Below are 21,402 nucleotides of genomic sequence, written 5' to 3'. Positions count from 1 at the left end.
GGGCGACTTGAGAAAAAAAGGATGTAGAAGTTTAAAATTGATACCATATGTGTTTCTACTAAAGATCTCAGATGAGCTTGAATCTCACTGACCTTGACCTGAAGGTCATGAAGCTCATTAGCTACCTAGAAATAATCACACTGAAGTTGAGATTGCACACTGATGTATTTCCAGTCTTTAGGATCTTATTAATAATTTTTACTTCTGTCACATATACCGTAAGTCTGAATAAAGGGACTTAATGTGGATCATCTCTTCAGCAGGAAGAGAAAATATGAGCTAAGGGTTGGCAGCTAATCTCAGTTTACCGGCCAGTTCAGATGATAATGTTTTTTTAACCTCCTGAGACCTGAGTTTCAGGAGTTGTTTGTTTGTTTTTTTTTAATTTGTCCTGGCTGTTTGTGATTGATTTGAAGTGTGAAAATAATCTCTAAACAAAAAGTATTTTAAAAAAAAAGGTATATCTACATATGGGAACAACAGGTTTATTTTACAGCATAAACAATAAAGTCGCCATTGTTTAAGAAAGGATTAAACACAATAACGTCCAGGAAAGCCAAAAATGGCCCCATATGAGGGCGCAGGGTGGCAGGAGGTTAAATTTCAACCTCAGCCATGTTTACATCAGGCTAGACGAAGGAACATTTCATAATATTGTAGTTTGACCACAGCAGAACACGTTAACAACGCCAGCTGGTTAGTCCTGCGTCTGAGCACCACGGCTCTCTTTCACCTCATGATGTTTTCCAGTTAAGAGTTTTTAGCTCAAAATTGCAACGTACACTCCAACTTCAGTTTAAACCAAAGCTACAACCTGAAGCTACAAACACTTCATGTAAGCAGTGAGGCTCCTCGTCACCTTCAAACAGACCTCGAAGTGCAAACTTCTTCGTGACTCCTTGTCGGTGATTTCTCATAGTTTGACCTCGTGGTATATAAATAACTTTTAGAGAAAAATGATTCAGTGATGCTGATAATTTAATCTCTGAGAATAAAAAATAAAGAGCAGGGGGAGGCCTGACAGAAAAATGTAATATGATGTAGTATTTACCTTCTTTGCTGCTCTGTTAATCAGTCATGCATCTTAATAATCTCGACCCCCGTGAGGGTTGAATCTGCTGGCCGACAACGGCGCGATTCAACCAACCGAGCTCCGTATTCATGAGTACGTATTTTTAGCATGTGTTATTGCTTCATACCACAAAAGTAGCTTAATGTTTTTATCTTTAAGATTCCCATTCTGATGCTTTTTGTGTGCTCTTAAACTGCTGCATGTGTTTCTATGTATGTGTGTGCGGTACACGTCTGGTTTAAAGCAGATTTACACGATCGGACTCCGTTACACCAAACAAAAAAACCCACCACAGTGCGCCTTAAACATGTTATTCAATAACTCACACGGATGCACCAGACAGACACATTCCTGCACGCAGTCGGACGCAGACCCGCACAGGCGAGACTCAGACATGCAAACGACACGGCGCACACTTTCTCACAGCGCCATCCAGACACACACACTCCCACAGTGTGACGCAGACAATTTGAAGGGCCTCATCTCGCCAGCCTTTCTTTCCCTGTCTGCTCTGTCTGACCCAGCCTTTTTATATGTCTAATTAAGTAGTCAGACCCTCCAGCGTGCCATGACATACTCATGGCTGATTTCTAGCCATGTTTTGTGCCCGTGTCTTCGCCTGGATGGATTGGTTTTTGTTTTGTTTTTTCATTGCAATCTATGAGATATTGTTTCCCCATCGAGCTCGCCGCCCCCCTGTCAGTGGTCTGAAGGATAATTCACAAAGTGTTCACCAGTGTTCACTAGACATGGGTTTTTTTTAATGGAAAACTAGCAAGTGAATGACTTCTGGGCTGGAAAATAAAATTCAGACAGCGCTCATTTGTGGGGAAAGACTGAGCCGAGCATTCCCATGCATGATCTCTAACAAAACGTGGCAACAGAAACTAAAGTCAGGACATTTTTTTTAACATGTGTGTTTATTGTTTCTGCACCAGTCTGAGCATATTTGCATACATTTAGAAATTAACCGTTAGATTCTGGTGAGTCTGAGCATGCACGTGTTTTAAGTCGACTGCCACCGTCCACTGAGGACCAACAACACGCTTCGTCCTCTTGCCCACCGTCCGGGGAAGACTTCCCCTTTGACCCCTCCTAACTGAGTCCCAACCTCTGAGCTTTCATCACAAAGGGGGGCAAGAGGTTAAACTCCAGGAAACCAGCAGGTCAACAACCTCTTTATCCAGCACTGACCCCCCTGACCCCCACCCCAGCCATGGACAGGATGTGTCAACCTGATATCTGTCTATTATTTCACCAAAACGCACTCCCATCAAGACGTCATACATTTCAACTCACTTGGTTTTTGTTTCATTACCATTTATGGTACCATGGTTGCGCCCATTTGCCAAGATATTTTTCTACAGAGAGCCGATGGAGAGGGGTTTTCAACCATTGCAAACGTGCTACCATTCGAGATGGATGACACAGCGTGTCGGTAAAATGACGACTAATGAGCCTGAATAGGGACGGGATCGACAGTGAAGTTCACCGGAAATAGGAAAATTGTGACAAAAGATCAGAGATGGAAAAAAATGCCGTATTAAAATCACAGACTAGCTGTAGTGGACATTTTTCATCATTTTTAACACTTGGTTTCACGTCAGCTCTGTGTGTTATAACTTTGCTGGTTGGCTGATGGACCAAGAGCAGCACAAGCATGAGTGGCCCACAGAGAGGTTGCACCTCATATTTTTGACCCTCTGCAGTTACACGAGCACTCAAAGCTGCCAAGGGACGGCTCATGTGCTGCCTCGGCTGAACCATAATTTCCCCGTTAGTCTTTAAAGAGAAGTTTAAACTTTTTGACCAAGCACAGGCAACTGCTGTTTATTTTGAACCTTTTTCATTATTAGTTTCACAGGAAACCCCCGGATCTTTTAACTTAAACAACTCAATAATTTAAAAAATGTTCTTTAAGTCTTTATAAAAATGTAGATTTTTAATGTTTGAACAGTTAATAGGAGTGGATCACTGCTTGTAATGCTGCTACGCTAACTTGACTGTTTCATCCCCTGCTCACTGTCCATTTCAGCAAGAATTAATAGTACTAAATCAGGCGTGTGAGTCAGCATAAAAACCAACCAGTGGGATTTCGCAGGTGTCTTTATGGGAAATCCCAAAAGACCTGCACGGAAGCAGAACAACAATCACAGGGATCAAAGGTCAAACAACTTGTGGATTTAAAAGGCCATCAACAAGGGTCATGCAGAGCAGCCTCCTCCCGTCACACTCTCCCATGACTCACAAACACACACACACGCATGAACGCAAACACTTAAATGTGTGTAGAGAGGTGATGAAGTAAGGAGGAAGTGACCATTGTCCTTGTGCCCTGAGGTCAGACCTCTTAATTTCTGACCTCAAACTGTTATATTCAGAGTTTGTTTTGCATAATCTTTATAAACAGCTTCCATTTATATCTGCGTATTCTGTCCATCATGGTGATTTAAACCTTTACCTAACATATATTTAAAATGTTAACATAACTAAATGAAGGGCAGTCAGTACCATTCATTGGTAGATCTGTTGGCTGACATTTAGCATAAAACCAGCTCAAAAATGGTACATCCCCCACCAGTAACTAGTAGAACCAGTATATTAAAACAATGAATTTCTTTTAATATTCCACGACGACGCTTTTAGATGCTGTTATTCCAAATCATTCGATTTATTATGTTAAAGACGTTGCCTCTCTGAAGTGAAGAACTTTGTCTAAACCTGGTGATTCAGTTGGTAATTAGAATAAGCACAGAAGAGTGCAAACAGTGTATTTTACCCCATCAGCCTTTTATATCTGAGGGGTATTGTTGGGGTATTCACGAGGGGCGGGTGTGTAGCTTGGACACCCAAGTTTGTGAATGCGATAACTTGAGAACTAGAGCATGGAGCATTTTGAAATTGATACCATAGGTGGATCTATTAAAGATCTCAGAGTTCAAATATTAATGAACTCAACCTCAAGGTCAAAGTCAGTGGTCAAGTTTTCTGAAAATCTTATGAATGTGATAACCTGAGAATGAGGTAATGTGGAATTTTGAAATTGATACTATAGTTGGATCTACTAGGAGGCCGAGGGGTGGAGCTGGCCTGTATTTTTGCCTGTATTTTATATAATCCTGGAGGATTTTAGAAACTTTACTTTCATTTCACAATCCAAGAAAAAAAACAGGTAGGAAATAGGCGTTAATGGGAATTAAACTGTTGCTGTTGTGTGGTTTGTGCGTTGATCAATGAGTGATCGGGAATCTTAGAAATCTGTGAGAAGGTTTTTGGCATCGTCAGTTCTGATCTGCAGGACATTTACAGTGTTTTGTCATCAGCTGCTTGCCATCTAATCCACTCTCTAAAGGTTATTACGCCCAGCTGCACAGTGATTTAAACAAATAGAAATATTTGATGCCAGCTTGATGCTGAGATTCAGAGTATTTCGATGTACTCGTGAACCAAACATTTGTCTAAATGTTTAATCTTCGTATGTTAAGAGGATGGGCTGCATGTTTGTATTTTCTTCTTTGGCTTGGTGTTGGCTTCAACTAGTGATGTCCTTCTTTGACACGTACTCGTCAATGGAAAATGTTTTAGTGAAGGAGAAGTTTTCTGTCCGTTCAGTTTCATTTGAACACCAGGCGCACTCCGACTGGATGAAGTCACAGTTTGAGTCAATCAGGATTCTTCGTTAAAGTCTTCTTCTACGCTTCGTCTTCATCACCTCAGCACGCAGATGGGGATTTGCTGTTGAACTTGAACCCAGTTCCCTCGCGCTGCCTGATTTCACGGTGGCAGCCTCGAGCCCCCCGACACCTCCCTTGTCTCCCCCTCCTCAGCACCATGCCTTCCTTTGTGAAGCTGTCTTCCTTGACTTTCCGCATCCCCCGTCTGGCCCTCTGCAGCCTCTTCTCAGCGCCCCCTCCCCTCCCGCGCAGCCATTCTTCACTTGTGGGTCTGGGGGCTCTAGGAGACGGCCTATGGGGACTTGCAATACAGAATGCTAATCAGGCCCTCGGCGGCACTTCCCACGATTTTCCTCCCAGACATGGTCTTTTGTTTTGTTATTGATTCCATCGTAATCAGACGGTTCCCGTAACTTTCCTGCTGTCTGGAGGCTGAGCTGCAGCGCTGACTGCAGCAGAGGGCCTACCTGTCATATGGCACATTCATTCAGGATTTATCTTTTCCTTTAAAGTGAATGTGCGCACTATTAATTCTCACGTTTACCACAGCAATTGTGGCGCCTAGGCTTACAGTAGCGGTGGGATGTTCAAATACATTTAAGCTGGCACTTTTAGCAGCGTAAATTCCCCGAAAAGACATCGAATTTAGACAAATGCACAAACTGAGAAATGTTAATAATATTTTAATCGTGTTGAAAGTGACCTACATCAGACTAGAAACGGCCTTGATCTTGATCGCTCTGTAATTAGGCTCCTGTAAAAGACAGCACACTCTATAATTGGGCTTACAGCTGACTTCAAGTACTGTAATTTTCACACGAGGAGGCTGGACTGATGCTTTACGATCAGTGTTTTTGCCGTGTAGTTTGCTGCAACATTGCTCACATTTAATGTGTGGGTACACTGAGTTGGGTGACCATCCATCTGCTACAACGCAAAGTTGTGTTAATGTTCATTTTAGCAGAACAAGCGAAACTAGATCGCTTCCAGAAATTACAAATGATGCAAACGGTCTTAAAAACACTTTTCATTTCTTTCTGACATTATAAATTATTCTGTGTGGCTGATGTCCCCTGCATTTGTTTTATTTCCATGTATGGTAAGCTTTTTTGTCTCTTTAAGACCAAGTTATCGAGTATATTTGAGTTATAATTGAGCTGACATTTGGCTCTCGTGATGACTGCTCAGTTTTTAGAGCCTATTAATTAAGGTATTGGATTGTAGCTCGCTAAAGGCAGGTGAGAGGTCAGTCAGTGAAGCACATGTGGTGGAATCATTTGTAAGACAGTCTACTACTTCTGCTGATTGTGATTTCCACTTACACATATGTAGGGTTGCATGTGAAATTTAATTAATAACATTATGAAGTAACCACTTTGGACTTTTAGTTTTGTTTTGAACAAATCACACGTATTGATATTAAACCTAAAATGTCAAAATGCACCATGTAGACACATTAGTTTGTCAGCATCTGTTACCAAAAGGCATTTCTCAGATTCGGAAGTAATATAACAGGTGTTTTAGATACAGCTTTGTTTTTAATGCTTCCTGATGGTTTATAAAAGTCTGATCATCATTAAAGTTTCAGAGCTCTAATGTGCAGCGAGGCACAGAGAGAGCACTCAGCATTAAAATAAACATATTAGCTGCAGCATTAATCTCTTCTCTTATTTACAACAGCGTTGCCCTTTACCATTATATTTTTTATGTTCTGTATTTTTCTCATATGTTCTTTATTTTTAGTCACCATTTTATCATCAGCTGATATTGTTTCTGATTAGGGTAGGTGGCGCTCACGGGGATCATTTTGTGTGGAAGAAGAGTCAGGTAGCCTGTGAAACGCTCTCTTTGTTTTTTAGCCTGAAGCAGAAATCCCAGCCAGCTAACACAAAGAAACCCTAGCTGTGTTGAATGTCCTTCATAGTACACCCCTCTGATATTAAAGCTGGATGATAGTTGTCTGTTTTAAGTTCAAACACTCAGCTTAAAAAAAAAGGAAAAGAAGGAAAAAAGAAACAATCATCCTTTTTATTAATCTTTTAACAATGTGTAAAGCCTGAACCATGATACAATTGCCAAAAACTGGAGTGTTTATTGAATTTTCTCACAATTTTTTGCTACAGCTGGCATTTTTATGCAATTTATTCAGGAAAAAAAAACATAAAATGACGTAGCTGTCTCAAAAACTGTCAAAAACCTCATGTATCAAATACATTTACACTTGGTGTTACAGGGTTAAAGTTAGAAATGTGTCTTTTTGTTTTCACTGATAAGAAGTTTACCTAATTAAGACCACAATTAAGACCACAGGCAAAACAATTATAAAAAACACACAGATGACTGATCTCCATCACTCATGCCGCCCTGTATGTGAGCTGAAGGCCACTTTAATACTGTAAATATATTTATATTTGTTTTTAACACCCAAATCCAACGCTCTGAAACCTCTTTTCTTATTGTGACCTTTAACCCTAAAGTGTTTGTGTAAGGAGCTCGTCCTACCAGATGTTTTTTAGATGTTGCATCCATCACGGCAGCAGCTGGATCCAATGGCCTGCATGTCTTTTAAAGCAGCTGTGCCATCCTGTCCCAGACACAACACATCATCCAGATGTGACTCAGATTATCAGCAATTGTGCATTGCGTGTAAACATTGATCAGTGGATGTGTTCAGGAGTTTTCCAGACATTTCCAAATCTCCAGTCATTTTTAAGAGGGCTGTTTGTGTTTTACCAATGCATTTATATTTTTTTGAGTATACTGTACAGTGTCATATTTATGCTGTCTTTATTAGTAGCCAGTAAGTGCCACTGGAGCCAGTTTAAATTCCAACATTTTACACAATATTTTATCATATACTGAACTACTAATAGCCACGATTTTTAATATTTATAGTCTTCAATTTAAAAACAAAAATTTCCTCTAAAAGTTGGTTTAACAGATCTATAGAGCATGGACTCATTATAAAACATATAAAACTTCTGGTGTAACATTTTTCAAATTAAATTTTTGCAAAATAAACAAAATGTTAAATGTATGAATGCTAAAATGTACTCAAAAAAAAAGCAGCTTCCTCATTTCCACACAGTAATCAAAGAGACTAATTAATCTTTGACTTGGAGATCTGCTGAGAACACCTGGGTAATAGAGGGAAAAAACGCGTTGTCTTTTTGACTGTCGTTGGAAAAACAGCAGGCAGCCATGAGCTGTGGAGCTGAAGGACAGAACTGAAGGACAGGTAGAGGTAGAAACAAGCTCATCTGGCTGTGTTTCATATAAAAAGTAAATAGGAAACAGCTCAGGGTTATCGGGACTACTGGGAGTCAAGCTGGTCATCTAAGCAGAAGGTTAGCAGTTTGATGCCAGGCTTCTTCAATCCAAATGTTCAAGTGTACATGATGCACTGGACATTCCTTCTTCACTCCCCCTTTTTCACTCACTCTGTGTTTATACACCACTCCACATTTAATCATTAGTTTCTCTTTCGCAGTGTGTCTTTTGTCCTGTCTTCCTCCCCTCCACCCCCAACCACAGCAGCAGATAGGTGCCCCTCCCTGAGCCTTGTTCTGCTGGAGGTTTCTTCCTGTAAACTGGGAATGATGCACCAATTTGAAACAAGTCCTCACCTAGCAAACCTCTTGCTTCTGAGGGAGAAACACGGATCAGTGGGGGTATGACCTGGCCAGCCACCCGGCTATTAGTGACTTCTTTAGTGATGCAGATGACTTTTCCCATCTTTAGGCTATCACATTAACGTTGTGCGAATTGCAATCAATTGACAGATTCTTGAAAACGTATTTTTTACCGTAAGTTTAAGCATTCACCAACTCGCTACAGTTTAGTAATAATAGTAGTATTTGTTTAGTTGCATCATTTCTAAACCCCAATAATTCAAAGAACGGAGACAGTTTGAATCTTCAAATTAAAAATTAATAAAGAAATAAATGAAGATAGATAATTTAGGTTTTTTTTAAGTCATTATCTAGAAGTTTTAAAATTTTAAGATGCATAACTAAAAACTGTAAATTTACATTTAATTTACACTTTTTAGACCAGTCTCAGTCATACTGTTGAGTCTTATTAGGTACCTCCTGATATCAAATCGTCTCAGAAAACACCATTTCAAATGTTGTGGGATTGCAAGATTAGTGTTTGCATGAGTTTATATAAGTTATAGACATTGTTAACATTGATCATTATTGCTTTATGATTGCCATTCTAGCACACATTAATTGCAACATAGCTAAAGAAAACCCACATATAGTCCATGTTTTTGTCTCACTGTAAACATGGATACTTTTATTGATTATATTTAGAAACAGTTGCATAGTACAAAGTAGCTCAAGTGCAAAATAAGCTTCCAAAACTCCTGAGACAGTAGTTTATAGTGCATAATGTTACAGTCATCCACATTACTCCTTCTAATACAGTTTTTTGCTGCATACACACAACATATTGCACAAATTCTCTCAAATTCTCCACATTAAAACAAAACAGTATCCAGTGCAGTTGAGCAGTCGTATCAGATTGTCATAAAAGCTGATTTGACTCAAATGAAATGTTTAACAAACGCAGATTTCAGTGTCTTGAGACTGACAGTGCAATTACTGAACGCCACACATCTCCCACTAATTGTTTCTACCCCGACTGACAAAAAGAACAAAAAATGCTTTTCAGCAACATCCGGCCACACACATTGCACCTGTGCTCATATAGGGCTCATCTCACTCAAACTAAACGCGTACATTATGTGCTATTGTGCAAATATAGCATCAGTACTCGTGTGCACAACACTTCCACAAATAATGCAAATCTAACGCCACCTACTCGCTTTCTTTTGCATAGATAAAAAGTAAACATTAAGTCGTTTTGATTGGACAAAATACCTCCTGCTGCGATAATAACTACCTTGATTTTAAAAGTGTGCATCATAATCAGAGTGCAATTTAAAGATTAATAATAGATTACTGAGGTAGCGCCAACCCCACAGTCCCTTTTTGTACATAAAAAAACACACTTTTTTTAATGCTAACATAAGGAGTGTACAGTGAACAAGAGCTTCAATCCAAATTATTTAGTGTGTTTTAAACATTTTTGAGAAACCCCGTCATAAACAGAAGCATAAAAAACACTCATATACACTCACCAAATGATACTGTTAAAAATGCGTGCACACTGTTGTTGTGACTGTTGTTTATTTTACTCTAATTTGTGTTTAACGCTTTGTACCCACGTGTCTGTGAGAGGCGCTTTTTAAATAAACATTACTTACTTATTAGACGTAATGTTGATGGACATAAATGTCAAAGAACTTACTTGATGCTTGCAGCCCAGGTAAAATAAAAAACATTTGTCATTGCACTAAAATATCAAATTTAGCTTGTTTCAAGTAATCCAGCCAAACTGATTGTCGACAGTTTGATTGAAACAGAGTTTTACATGAGACAAATTTATTTTAAGGTTAAAAAAAAAAGACAATAATGAGAAGAAAGAAATTTAAATTCTATTCTAATGTTAAAATCCTCATCTAAAGAGGGATAAATTGCTAGCATAACTACTAATAATTATACTATTTCATATTTACTAGTTTTTGTTTGTATTTTTCCTTTTTCTCTAATTATCAGAAATGTACATAAATCTCAGTGATGAGGCGATGGATTTATTTTGGTGTGTTTGTGTGTGTGAGAGGGAATAATCTAAGCTGTGACCTACATTAAAATCTAGCGCAGATGTTTCCTGAACAGATGCGCAGAGCCCCTCTAAACACACACACACACACACACACACAGTCCACTGTAGCGTCCTTCAATCTGAGTTTCCGCCTCACAGTATTCAAGAGTCTGTTTGTTTACTTCATTCAGAGTCATCTGTCTTCTTGTTTCTCTCTGTCGTCAGACTGATAACGATGTTCCCGGGCGCACGGGGACCTCTGCGTCCTTTAACAAGCCCAGGCAGTTTTAACCGTCCACTGTCAGGTTGTCCGCTGACAGAAGTTGTTACTGTGTTTGCTTTCTACAGGTTAACAGCGGTGGTTGATGATGTTGTAGTCCTGTGTGAAACGGGCTTCATCACTGACTCAGTCTTTTAGTCGGTGTCTCCCAATGAGAGGCAGATTTGAAGCCTTAAAAGAAGAGATGGAGAGGACGTTAGAAATAGCCCAGTAATGATGTACACATCAGTATAAGTAAGGATAAAAACATATATATATATAGGTGTTCATAAGTTTCTGTTGTCATAACAGGAGAAACTTAATATTTTTACCACCAATTGCTCAGATTTAACTGTGTTCTAGTTAGTTAAGTGTGTTCTAGGCCCCTTATTACTTCAGAAACTAAATTGTTTTAAAGAAAATTGGTAAAAAAACATCTGTTTATTAAGAAATGTGTCCATTTTTCTACACATTTTGTGATGCTGGAGATGTTGTTGATCTGGAGAAGCTGAAGGCAGATTTTCAGGATCAGATCATGTGCAGAGACTCGAGCATTTGTAGGGCTCTGAGCTAAGCTTGACATTAATTATCACAGAGCTCAGCGTTACTGTATCGCCTTCTACGCTATACTGTAAGCTCCCAATCACCGCTCATAGATAGTACAATGATAGCAGAAGGAACACACACACACAAGAAGAACAAGACAAGAAAAATTCCCTGCAACCCCCAAAACACCCAAACTCCAAAACAATCAAGCTAAACACAAGCTGCTGTTCCAATCAGGAACACAACATCTCCTTTCCTTTCCTTTCCTTTCCTTTCCTTTCCTTTCCTCCATCATCCCACCATCTTTGTTTCACCCCACAAAGTGTTTTTTTTCCCACGCTTTATTTTTCTCTGTCCTGTTTGTAGCCAGAGAGGAGGAGGAGTGGTGGTGGCTTGAGAAGGTGGAGAATGATGGGGGTAGTGGTGGAGTGTGTGTGTGTGTGTGTGTGTGTGTGTGTGTGTGTGTATGGGGGGTGGGGGGAACTGATGAGGTCGTCATGGCAACCCCACATTGGCATGCCCCTGATTGGAGTATGTGGTGGCTAATTATTCAGTGCATATGCTTAAAAAAAAACAATAAAGTAGGACGTATTGAAATGCAGAGCCGAGCATCGCGTTGTGTGTCATTAACATATGAGCCCAGCGCCGCTTTTGAAGAGAGGAGCCTCGTTTCCAGCACTTAGCGTATAGTCAACATGAGATTTTAGTGACGCTGAGGCGACCTTTTTAGTAACATTTGATCCGTATGTTTAATATTTTTTCGGTTTATGTTAAAAAAAAATCACATCTGCAGTTGTTTAATCGTTAAGTTTGGTGTCCCTTCTTCATCTTATTGAGTAGCAGCATCTAAACAAATGCACGGGAAGGTTAATACTTGTGTATGATGTGATGATCAAGCCAAACTTTACATTGAGGCTGTGAAACAAACAAACAAACAAGAACAGCATGCTAATGGCCCTTTGAGCACTGGCATGACAGTATATATGTGTGTGTGTGTGTGTGTGTGTGTCAGAGGCAATGGGGATGGAGGGTTTGCTGTGTGAAAGAAACCAAAAGGGTATGGGTTTGTAGGAGGGGGGTTACGGTAACAATGGCCGGCATTGTTTACCAATCTCCCTCGTCCATTAATCAGGACGATCCGGCTCTAATTGGCGTTTTGGTTAAGCTGGTCTCCAGACCCCCGTTCCCTCCACTGGCCTAAATAATGGCGTTACGCCACAAGTGCCGCCACACATTGGGGAGGACAATGTGCCGCTTGTCTGAGGGCCCAGGATAGGATCCCCACCCTCTTCTCTTCCCCTCCTTTCTTCGTGCCCCCTGCGCCCCCCAAAATAAACCTTACACAGAAACACAAAGAAGGCCTCTCACTATTGAGATCTCACTGTCGCAGGCTCCCCTCTCCTCGTCTGTCTGCCCCCCACACCCAATCCGACTTCACTCCCCCTCCTCTGATTTTTTTTCTCACCCACTACAGTTTTCAACATATAGGAGCTTTATTCTTTCCTGCCAGCTGTAGCTATAGAGTTGCGGGCTCAGTGATTGGGTAGAAATACCACATGGGAGGCAGTGATTTAAATTCGTGTTAAACTATTTGAATGAATTTACACTGTCCCGTGAACCCCTCTTGACTCCAAATTAAGGGATTGTTCACATGTTCACACTTCAGTATGTGACCTCTTTAGAAGCAAATACTGGTGATCAAAGCATACTTGCAAACCCCCCGAAAAACGTAAAACATAAGACTAACATTGCATAATCTTACTGAAAAGCACCACATTTTGATGCAAATTCAAGGTAATTAAGTGTGTTTTTTAATAAAATCTCAAATGCTAGAGCTCCCTTCTTTTTTAGAAATCAATGTAAGTTAATGGAACTGTCAAATAATTCATGTGGCTACACACCAGCTGATGGATTGTATGCTCATAATGCTAAAAACCAAACAAACCAGAGGAGCTAATATGAATGTAATCTGAGAGCTTCATTTGCGAACAACAAATGAACAAAACAGAGGTGATATTTTGGGTTATTTATGTCTGTTATTTAGGTTAATTTGCATGTTTCTTCAATTAATGTGTCCAATAATCTGTGCAGCAACACCATTTCTTGTCAGGCTTTCACACCACAGGGGTTAAATGCTTGTCTGAAGGTTGAGATATTTCTCAGATCCTGTCAAAACCCAATGGTTGGCATCATAATGCATCTTCGTGAAGCCAGAAAAGACAGCATGACCTTTCATCAAACCCGGACAAATTGCGATGTGACGTGTCGTTTAAGGTTTTGAGGTCTTAATTTCCACAAGGAGCGTGTTTTCGTCTGTGAGCCAAATAGGAAATGTGCTGCACATGTGTGAAAACTGTTAAGTGTGAGATTTATGAAGAATGCTGTGTTGCTAATTATGGCTCCTCGAGGGTGTGAGGGAGCATGTAGGTGTTTTTTGTTTTTCTTTCTTCTTCTTCACGTCATCAAATGAAGCTGTCTGCACGTGCACGCGGCATAAAAACCACGTGGATGTTCCACATGCAGAAATACCACCACTGGTGCAAATGATAACTCTTTGTAATCAAAAAAAAAAAAAAAAAGCGCTGTTATATTTTAATTTAATGTTGCCGAAGCAAAGCAGTCCTAAGAGTTTTCCGCAAAATGGTCGGTCTGCAGCGTGACGACGGGCACGGCGAAAAAGCGAAGCGGGAACCGCAGCTGCCCCTAAAAATGCCAGCTTGTCGACACTCAAAAGCCACGGGCAGCGCGCTTTCCTCCTATCTCATCCCTTCCTGCATGTCTCTTGGGGCGATCTCTACAATTAACACACTGGCAGTAATTAACACTGTCTTGAGGCGACCAATGGCGCGGAAACGATCGCGACCAACATGAAGTGGGGGGAAGGTGCAGCGCTGGCTGTTCACCGCTCAGCTGCCATTTTGTGCCAGTCCTAACACCTAAGATGGTGGCAGGACTGTGACTTGCCGTGTGGAAGAGGAGGACAAACTGGCACGGGAGGGGTCGGAGAAGAGGAGGATTATGGGATTGAAGAGGGAGTCTCTTATTTTCACTCTTGTAGTCGGTGCATTGCTGAACGGTTACCAAGAGAGGTAGGGAGGGAGAAAGAGGCATGATCGGCAGATAGCTGCCCTACACGCAGCGCACATAGAGGAGCAATTCTCCCACACATGGACGCACAAAGACGCGCACTCACATCACAGAGGAAGAATAAAGTGTTTGTACAGTGTGGACGCCAAACACAACACCCTGTGTTGGTCTGCTCGTTAAAGAGAAGAAAAAAAAACGTGTCATTTACATGTGCTTAATATACACAGCACACATGTGCCCATGCATGAACACACACACACACACACAAACAACACAGCCGTTCTCATGGTATGGTCTGCCCCTGAGCATGCAAATGACATTCATTATGCAAATACATACAAATCAGAACCAACCATCTGAGAATCGAAGCTGGGAAAAACCACAAAGAATAAAATTAAATGAAGAGGGGGGAAGTGGAGGGGTGCTGTTTTGGGTGGGGGGGTTACAAAAGTAAGACGGAGCGTGGTGGAGAAAGTGGAGAAAGTACAGTGCGGTCAACCAAAAATAGAGAATATAAGCTGCTTCATTAGGCCACAGATACCCAAAGCTGGGAAAAAATCGGTTTTCCGTGTGCAGATGCCAACAAACTCGGACATTTCAGGATCGGCTCAGTAAAGAGAATCTTCCCCAGCAGCCTCATAATCACTGCTGACGAGGCCCAGATAAACACGCTTTGTGCTTTGTTACATTAATGAAGTCGCGATGGAGCGTAAGAGGTTTGAGAGGAGCTGCTGTACACGTGGCTTTAAAGATTTCTATGAAGTATTTCGACAGAGTTGCACCAAAGGTGGGATGAGGCATGCGCGCGCATACACACACATCATCTTTCCTCACTGCTGCCTTGTTTGTGACCATTTCTTTCTTTTTGCAGAAGATCAGCTGCAGAGTGGCATCAACTGGAGTGGAAATGATCCAAATGATGGCAAAGTGCCGCTAATTGCCTCTCAAGGTGGTCTTTGTTTTGTGTCACCTCTCTCGCCACAGCCGCTGCCTCTATAGGACGAGCTCTCTAAAACCCCAGAAGGGCTGCAATTACATTATCAGCCTTTATGAAATGAATCATCCAAACTATTAAAAAAGAGAAATGAAGCCAAACACTGATGAGTCTGAATCTCTCGGCTGGAGATTAGTTTCTGTATTCATGTTCAAAAAATACACGCTGAATAAATGAAAAAGGCCATTATGGGAGGGTGATTGGGAGATACCAACATGTTCTCCTCCCAGGGTGTCACATGCAGCTGGTGTTGCAGGGATCTAACCCAGCCTGGCAGGTGTGTGTGAATCCAACACCTCTACTATGACCACTGCGACACAAACACCACATTTGTGCAGATTATCTGGTACAGCTGAGCAAATTCAGCTACCCGAGCTGAACAATTGTTTGTGTTTTAGGGTTTTTAAAAAGTCTTATGGTCTAAAATTTGCTTATTTTTTTTTAAATAACTGTAGATTATTGAATTGAATTGCTGATTTTGTTCTCACAGACAAAATCTCTTACACCACCTGGCGAAGAAACTTGATTTCACAAGAAACTCGACTGGATCTGACTTCTGATCGAGTGGAAAAAAGAAGACAAAACTGCTGCTGTATTACTGCGGACCCGTAATTAGCAGTTTGGGATTTGCCAAAAAAAGATTTGAGATAATGAGGCTATCTGAAAAGGTGAAACTAACCCTGAAAAGTGGCTTGTCCTGAAGCGTGAGCATCAGCTGTTTGGAAAGAGTTTGCAAAATAATTTCGTGCAGAGACTGAATACATTTAAATTGATCTCAATTGCTTTGGACTTCCTAAACTTGAGGAACACCAACTAAGATCTTTTACTTTCCTAGAGGAAAAGTTCATTATGGACGTAAATCTGTGAGATTGTTTTGCCATTTTTGGGGCTAATGAGTCATTTTACAGTTCACTGTGACTTCAAGTTCACATTTGGCAAGGACAAGAGAAACCTAAATGTTGCACTCATTCCTGAATGTCAGTCGGAGCTACAGAACGAGAGTATCCACGCACTCACTCACAATCCTCTCACCGACCAGCACGAGAACAACCGCAGCAGCACAGGCTACACCCACCACTGTACTATTACTATGGTTTGTATTGACAACAAGCAGATCTGAGGCATTTTGTGCAAATCAAACACTTATTGTCTTTTTTGCCTCCAGATCCTCCACGAGACACAACACCACCCTCACACCCCCCCCTTCTCGTTAGCCCTTATGTAACACAGCATCATACCTTCACGTCATCGCTTAGCAGGATCTTTTGTCCACCTCCCGTCCTCCCGTGCTGCTTCTTTATGTCTCATTTCTGTTGTTTCCTTTTTCCCGTGCAGGCGTGTAATGGGATTCTTGTTACTTTCGGTTATCTAGCTTTATGAAGAATGTACGTCACTCATACAGCTAGATAACCAAAGATAACAGACAACCCCTCAGGCCTGCGGACACCGCTCTCCTCCAGCAACGTGCAGACAGACAGACACACACACACACACACACACAACCTCTCATACACCTGTGAGGACAAACAGCGACAGGGGAAAATGCATTAAAGAGCTAATTCAGCAAGACAAAGCTAATTTCCTCCGCCTGCTGCTCCGCACACATTCCAGAGGTGGAAATAATGATAATAATAGTCATATATCTGGAGTGTTAATTGATCACATGGTGTTAAAAACACCTCAGTAAAACGATATGAAAAACAAAGCATGACTAAAGATTCACAGGGGATTCTGCTGGGAAAGCGCATTTTCCGAGCTATTAAGTGTTTTTTATATGACTGAAATGTGAGCATATTCTTTGAGGAATTCAACACAAAGCGTTACAGCCGGGCATCCAGTGAGCTAAAGACAACAACAGTAAAAGTCTTTACGAGGGAGACGGAAGCAGGATGTAAAAATAGCACTGAGGGGAGTCGTACACACAAATATCTTTCATAGGGTCCTAAAGGGAAATCCGGAGAAAAATAAGCATATTTGTTTGTCTTACAGCAGGTAAACACAAAGGTGTGTAAAGTCTTACATGGAATTATTGTAATCCTTAAATGGGTATTCATTATTGTGAAAGAAGGCAATTTTTGGCATTTTAAAGCTGGTGTTAAAATCCAAAACTGTGGCTGAACATTACTAAAATATTACTAATGCAAACTTCCACAGCCTTCAAATATTTCCTGGTGACTTTTGTTTAAAAGAAGTGAGAAATCGCTTCAGTCTTATGTAAATATCTGCAATCTACCAGCTATAGAACAAACAAACAAAAAGCTTTACAAGAAGGTTAAAGGCTTAAGAAATATAAGGGAAAAAAATCTAAAGGCACTGTTGAATGTGTGGTCTTTATTTAATTATTATTTGGAACCATTAACATCAGACTCCACGTTTTGTATTATTTAAAATAATAGCAGATACAGCCTGTGTGTGACATCCTCCACTGATTTATTTATTTATGGAGTTTTGCTGTCATCATTTGAATAATTACTCATTCCTATATTTCTAGATCATTTTGTGAAATAATAGAATAGTCACATAATCATCCAAATTCATAACATCGCATCTCTTTTTAACATTACACTGTAAATTAAAAAAAGAAAACAAGGTTTTCAATATTTTTTCATGAACTCTTTGTTGTGTGTGTGGTTTTTTTTTAATTGGCTTTTAGCGAGAAAGCGAGGATGACGTCACAGGCATCGCTGGCTTTCAATTAATGCGTTAGCAGCGAGGTGTGATGCCTAATTAACACACACACACGCACACACACGCATGCACACTCAGACACGCCATTATGGGGAAGATGTTCTTTGATACAAGATCGTGAAAATAGGCCACAGCTCCCGTCCTCACATCACAGTCCGCAAAACACACAAAGCGCAGAGCAAACAGGGTGTTTATTTGCCGAGGTTTTTTATTAAAATAAAAATAAACATGCTTTACATTTTATTTTGCCCCTGCTTGCCGAGAGATTTCCAGTAAATTAAGAGAAGTTTGGGATTTTTTTTTTTTTTTGCCAGAGGCATCCACTGGTGGAGATCATACTGTGGAGGCCGTGACGTGTTAACACCACTTCGAGGTTCTCACACCTAAACAGCGTGGTTTTATTTTAGGTTTAAACACCCTGATTGTGATTCATTTTCTCCCCCATCTGCTGTGTGTGTGTGTGTGTGTGTGAAGTCTGAATAATCGTAATATTCCACTTCCTTGTTAGCTGCACTGTGTATGTCGGATTTCTGTCTGTAGTAACACCGGTGACAAAATCATTTACGTGTCACCTGATAGAGAGGAAGAATTATTTTTACTATCTATTTTTTGATAAATTAACTCTATTTTAAAATTTTAATATTTTAATTTCAAGTGTATTGTTTAGATTTCTATGTTAGGTGTTAATTAAAGATATCCACACAGGGTTTATGATTTTAAGCAGCTGGACTATAATTAACTATAATTTAGTAAATATTTTAATAGGCTATGTGTTCACTTACTGTCTATGTAGGCAGCGCATGGGCTGATGCAGCGTTTAAAGAGGCTAAAAGAGAGAGTTACATTCAAATAGGTTTTCTGTCTCTGAAGGGAAATTACACTGGAGTTTCTGTTAGAGGTAACTTGGCGGCGATGCTGTATAAAATGTTCTGCTTTAACAGATTTCTGGGACCATAAAAGGTTGTAAATGATGAAAATTTGAGCTTTCCTAAAGATTGTTTGTTTTGTTTTTTAATTTCCAAGAGTCGGCGCGTTGCTGCTGCTGCGGATTTTTCGTTTAGGTGTTGTTGAAGAAGATAAACAGACGTGTTTTTAACATTTTTCTTAAACTGTAATCCAGTTTAAATCCCCTGCAGAGTCATCGGGAAGTGAAGATGGTGGAATCATTTATATTCACCTGGAGGTTGGAGAAGAGCCTGGACTTCCTTTCTGTTGCTTTTAAATGTGAGTCCCTGCAGAAAAAAATGTTAAAGAAAATCAGTTATTTGAATAAAACTACGACAAATGTAATAATAACGGGCTGACTTTGAACTCAATTCCACCACGTGAATGGGATCCCTCTCCTCACTCTGTCGTTGGAAAATCCCTGGAAAGCACTCTAGGTGGGAAATCTGCCTACTCGGCTCCTGACAGCCACAAACTGGGCCAGTGTGTGTGTGTGTGTGTGTGTGTGTGTGTATGTGGTGCGCAGTCGTTCAGCCGCACCTGCAGCTTCACTGACTCTGCACCGGCGACGCTCCTGAGGTGTTGCAGCGGTCCCACTTCAAATTAGCAACTTATCCACTTGTGCATCAGCTGACTTCTCACTTGTGATCCACTTCCGTCTCCGGGACACGACGTGAATGTAACGTGTGGGAGGAGGTCAGTGAACGCTTGCTTGTGCACCTGGATTCACCTGTTCAGTTTAACTGCTGAGTCATATTGACACCTATATGCCGGTTCGTGTTTCTTATGTTGCAGGACCACCATCACTACCACCTGGTCCTTTGCTGTACATGTGCACATGTGAACTGTGCTGTTCTGGGCCTCAGTAATGAACTAGAAGACAGCAAATGGATCCTTTGCGCGTGTTTCTTTTGCAATCAAATCAGTTTTTATTGAAGAGAGGATCTAGAATGAGCTCCAAATGAGGGAGCATCTTTTTGGAGGAGCTGCGCGTAACATTTCAATGTCAGTCAGATGTTAAAAAGTCCAAACACACACATGAAGTCTGATTCCCTCTCACACAGATTAAGCGGGCGTTATGTAAGAGCTCTCCAGGCAGAGCGCTATGCTGGCACCGGGCTGTATAATTCCGGGCTACATGAAGCCCTGCAGGAGTGCTGCTGGGTTCACGTACAGTAATCACCTTGGCCTTTTTTCATGCTTGCTTCCCTGCTTAGCCTTTCCAGTGCGTAATCGGCTGACAGCAAACAGGCCAAACAACACAAGGCTGCAAAAGGCTGTGGCGCCCGAGGCCACTCCAACACCATCACCAACACAGGCCGGTGTTAGACCCTCACTACCACATTATGATTATATATTAGATCAGTTAGAGGAGAACTTATGTCCCTCCAGTCTGTGAACTCTTGAAAATGACGCAACGTGAACTTATGCACAATAACAACACAGCATATGGCTGGTCCAAGGTCAGCATCAGTGGAAAAACGGAATAATCCAAAAAGTAAATTTAATGTTGCTTCGTTTGCGTCAGTACACACCAACCCTCTGCTACCAAAGAGTCACCTTTTAGACAAAGGTGGGCTAAACAGAGGGAGGGGAGAGGGAAAAGGGATTTCAGTGACCATTAATCCTGAGTGTGCAACATTAAATTTTATACCAACAAACGAGAGAGAAAACTTATCGAAAACAGATCACCTGCGACCGACCGTAAGTCAAGAAAAACCCGCTAAACTCAGCGCTGAAGCTGTGGGTCTGTTTCTCACTCCTGTGGTCAGATTTGTGCACACATGTGCCTTCTGGTGCCAAACAAAAGTGTTTGCAGCCACAAGTGAAACTACACGTCTGCGCTGCTGCCATCGTACGATCGTTGGAGCCTTTATCTCAGATGCTGATGCTGCGCATCGCCCGCGCATCTTTAGTCTGGTCCGGAAACAAAAAGCCTCACTTGAAGAAAATCTCAGAGCTTTGCTGCGCCTTACAAGTCCTCACTTCATGCACAATGGGGACAAACACATCAGCATGTTGTACCCTTAAAGCCCTCAGTCTCCTGCAGCTTTTTTTTTTAACCCCGAGTCGTGGCGCCACACACACACACACGCACACACACAAATCACTTATTATACAAAACACGGTTCTTACTTTCTCCTACACGAGTGCAGCAGGGTGTGTTGCACTGGGTTCAGCTGAGCTCCTGGTAAGCGCTGGTCTCTCCGGACGTGCGGCATGCTGGGAGCCAAATGAGCGCGTTCATGAGCGGCGTACAGAGCTTTGTGGCGACGGCGCATCGTGACGTCCCACCGGCCCCGTCCATTTTTAAAAATTTTACGGGTCCTCTTTATTTTTTTTCTCTCCACTCACATGTCGTCAGATGGCTTCCCTCTACATCCACAGCCCCGGTCCTCCCCGCGGCACACGGGGGAGTTGGGGCTGTCCGCCAGGATGGCTACATCTCCAGCACCGTTGTCTCCAA

At 41.3% G+C, this 21,402-nt stretch overlaps 2 long non-coding RNA genes across 2 annotated transcripts in view; one reads left to right on the top strand and one right to left on the bottom strand.

Moving 5' to 3' along the window:
- LOC102082886 (uncharacterized) overlaps positions 1 to 16,528 on the top strand; it is a 27,846-nt gene extending 11,318 nt beyond the window's left edge. Inside the window, exon 3 of the long non-coding RNA XR_266805.2 lies at positions 15,180 to 16,528. This is a non-coding gene — a long non-coding RNA (uncharacterized LOC102082886). The remainder of the gene's footprint in view (positions 1 to 15,179) is intronic.
- LOC100699769 (uncharacterized) lies at positions 8,999 to 21,402 on the bottom strand. Its single transcript, XR_134869.5, has 4 exons — positions 21,072 to 21,402; positions 19,168 to 19,222; positions 16,541 to 16,816; positions 8,999 to 10,867 (listed from the first exon to the last, which is right to left on the bottom strand). It is a non-coding gene; the product is annotated as an uncharacterized LOC100699769 (long non-coding RNA).

This window comes from Oreochromis niloticus, linkage group LG22 (assembly GCF_001858045.2).
Source record: "Oreochromis niloticus isolate F11D_XX linkage group LG22, O_niloticus_UMD_NMBU, whole genome shotgun sequence".
NCBI lineage: Eukaryota > Metazoa > Chordata > Actinopteri > Cichliformes > Cichlidae > Oreochromis > Oreochromis niloticus.
Note: the sequence above shows the minus strand (reverse complement) of the source record. Positions and strands in the feature narration are given on the sequence as shown.